General features: G+C 45.5%; 1 long non-coding RNA gene across 1 annotated transcript; it reads left to right on the top strand.

Moving 5' to 3' along the window:
* The first annotated feature begins 2,041 nt into the window (after nt 1-2,041).
* LOC108524853 (uncharacterized) lies at nt 2,042-2,870 on the top strand. The gene is made up of 2 exons (XR_001884149.1): nt 2,042-2,138; nt 2,573-2,870. It is a non-coding gene; the product is annotated as an uncharacterized LOC108524853 (long non-coding RNA).
* The last annotated feature ends 559 nt before the right edge of the window (nt 2,871-3,429 follow it).

Below are 3,429 nucleotides of genomic sequence, written 5' to 3'. Positions count from 1 at the left end.
AGTTACACACAGCACAGAGCCACTGTCTCAGGGAGAGAAGTTTATTTGCTTCCTGGTGCCTCTGTACCTAACTGTTACTGTTCTTTTCCCAGGGTCCCCAAAGAAGAGAATTCCACCAACTTTTCTTGGCACTCTCTGCCAATAATTAGCAATTTTTTCTTTATGTTTGTCCTTATTAATGCCTATTCCTGTTCAGTTGTGCTCATGGCAAGATAGCCAGCGTGGTTTGCCCTCTCCCAAGCAAGTACATCTCAGAGTCCAAATGGCACAGTTGCCTTCAGTTAATTTTCACTTAGATCTTAACCTTCTCAGTTTATTTCCACTTGAACTCTGGATATTAAAGTAGAAATAATGCTTTGTGACCTTTAAGCAGGACACCAGCTGCTTCTCCACCCTTTCCCCTGTGGTTTAGTGACCCACACAGTCCAATTCTGCAATAGCCTTGTTTCTGGAGTTCTAACCTCCTTCCCAGCAGGGAATGACTAACGCTCAGAGCCACACATCACACCAAGGTTTACCAGGCAGAGCAAATAAATGGTCATCTGAGACATGCTTTCAGACAGAGATCTCTGTTCTTGGCATGAAGGTTAAGGTTAGTGAAAAAAAGTCCCACCTCTGCCCCTTTCTGTTCAATTCCGCCCCTTTATCTTCCCAAGGACATGATGAGAAAGATTTTTAAAGTGATCACAGTAGTTTATCTTCATGACAAAGGCAGAGTTCCATGAGTCCTGTGACTCAGTGACACTCCGAGGGACCCATGACTGTGGGGTGGGCTTGGAACAAACTCACTGTTGGCAGAAACTGTCCACTGCCCCTATTTTTTGCCCTGGCAAAAATAGATTTCAAAGGCAACTTAGGAAGGGGCTGCGGTGGGGGAAGAGGTTGTGGTAAGAGAACGTTCTCTCACATTCTCCAAATCTTCCAAACCAAGCTTTGCTCCATGGGACCACTTCGCCCAGAAGTCTGGGCAGGAGCTCAGGCTCTGACATCGTCACAGCTCCCAGCTTGATGGCTGGGAGGAGGCGGGGAGCTGGGTTTCCAGCCAGGAACTAAGGGAACGCTACGCTTCTAGAGTCCGTTGTACTTACTGGGATGGTGTTCATGGCTTCTGCCCACTGAGCCTGCCAAAACTCATTTTGTCACAGCCAAGCCCAATCACTCCCCATTCCCTGCTCCAAAAAAGAAACCTCGCTGCAGCTTCATAGACACTTGGTCAATCTGCAATAATAAAAAATAGAGGCAGTGGGGTATGGGGAGAGGGAAAGAAAAGAGGCTGGGGGCTGGTGATGGGAGAAGCTGAGTTTGGAGTTGCAGAGTGGGAAACTACAGGATGCTGGGAATACACAGGGGAGGATGCCTCCTTAAAGCAGGCTTCGGACTGTGTATATGGATCCCCTTTGGGTTTTGGGATAATTAGGGAAAGATCAGAGATATCTTGAAATTCCTTTTGTTTGCAGGACTGCATGTTTGGCTGCTCTATGGGGGTCCAGGCTGTGTAAAGGTCACACGTGTAAGTGGCTTATGGGCTCGTTCATCTCCACAGGGCAAGTTGGAGAAGTTTTTCTTGACTCACTGGAAACAGAAGTAAAAGGCTGAGGAAGGCATTGTGGGGCGGGTGTATCACACAGGCAATGGTGAAAAGTGGAGGTGATGTGGTAGGGAGGAAGGCATCCGTGTTTGCTATTGACTTTCTATTTCTTCCGCCAGGGAGCCTGGCATCCAGGTCGCCTGTTGCCCGGCAGTAGAGCAGTCACTTCATGTCACTGTGTCTCACAGTTGTCTCTGCTGTTGGCAGCTGGATGTGGGAGGGAACAGTGAAGAGACTACTAAAGTTTAATGTCCTTTTTGTGACCAATTTTTGTTGCTGGCACCTTCCTCTTGGAAAAAGACACTGATTTATGACCGAACAATCTCTACACACAGAAATCAAATCGTTCTTTCTGTCTCTTAGCTTATTTTTGTTTAGAGGAGCGGATGGCTTCCATAGGCTGTTCAGAAAATGGCTGGGACAAATCGGAGTAAAAAAACTTAAAGTTTTTATAGTTTGAAATTCTTGCTTCAGGCCATATGGAGTGGATATTCCTTCCAGAAGGAAATTACAGACCACTCTCTGTTTCTACTCAACTGCTTTTCAATCCGTAAGTGGACTCTTTGAAGCAGCCTTTTATTTACCTCAGATTCTGACATGAATAATTGTTTAATTGCCTTTCAGCCTACACAAGATAAGGAACCATGTCTCAAAAGTTGTGTAATTCTCTTAACTAAACAATAGCCAAACCATCCGGAGTAGTTTTCAAAGAAAGAAAATAATTCCTCACACATGTTAAGCATTTTATTCTTTTCAAAGTGCATTGCTCTGTATTATTTCACTAAATTGGATAATATCTACGAAAGCACTGTGTAAATTACATCACATAACAAAAAAGTAAAATGTTATAACAATGATTGATTTGATTTTCCATGTGGGAAACTGAGGCTTCATGGGGTAAGTTACAATCCCAAATCACAGCAGTTAAACGGAGCCCAGATGGAGGTCTGTCTTCTACCTCCAGATGTGTCATCTCCTCTGCAGAGGATGCTTCACCTCCTGGGGCCTTCCCAGTGGAGTCCCAGGATCACCGGCAAAAGGTTTCCCCAAGGGTGGGGCCGGAAGCAGGGCTGTAGGTATGTGTCCTGAACCTCCCACGGACCCTGCTGGCTCCCTTCAAAGGCTTCCGGCATAGCGACTTGCCTTTCCATCGTGTTCAGTCATCACCAATCAGCCGTCTGCAGACTCTTCTCCCTCATGTTGTGGCAGAGGAGTTGTACATTCTCTAGATTTTAAAAATATATAGGTTACTTGTTCTTTAAAAAAAATGTCTCTGAAATAAGCTCCCAATCCATTTGCATATTTTTAAAATGTGTTAGCAAATTCTCATAATAGGATTTGCGTTTGTTAAAAGAGGACCTGGGGCAGAAATCACAGAGGGATGAAGCACCTGCCACTCCCCCATCCCTCAGTGGGTGCAGCCCACCCAGGGAGGCAGCAGGATACAAGGTCGAGGAGTACTCCCAATACCCCAAAACCCCATGCAAAGTGCAGAGCAGCCTGACAGTAGGGGCAGGATACTGGAGGGAAGGGCTCAGGAGGGTTTCAAATGCATCAAAGGACACAATCAACACAGTGAAGAGGCAACCCTAGGAGAATCAAAGAAAATATTTGCAAATCATGTATCTGATAAGGGATTGGTATCCAGAATATATAAAGAACTCCTGGCCAAGCACAGTGGCTCATGCTTGTAATTCCAACACTTTGGGAGGCAGAGATGGGAGGATTGCTTGAAGCAAGGAGTTCAAGACCAGCCTGGGAAACAAAGTAGGACTCCATCTCTACAAAAAGAAAAAAAAAATTAGCTGGATGTGGTAGTGCACACCTATAGTCCCAGTTAC

This window comes from Rhinopithecus bieti, unplaced genomic scaffold (assembly GCF_001698545.2).
Source record: "Rhinopithecus bieti isolate Rb0 unplaced genomic scaffold, ASM169854v2 scaffold_81659, whole genome shotgun sequence".
Lineage (NCBI taxonomy): Eukaryota > Metazoa > Chordata > Mammalia > Primates > Cercopithecidae > Rhinopithecus > Rhinopithecus bieti.
The sequence above is the reverse complement of the archived record's forward strand: the minus strand, read 5'-3'. Positions and strand labels throughout refer to the sequence as shown.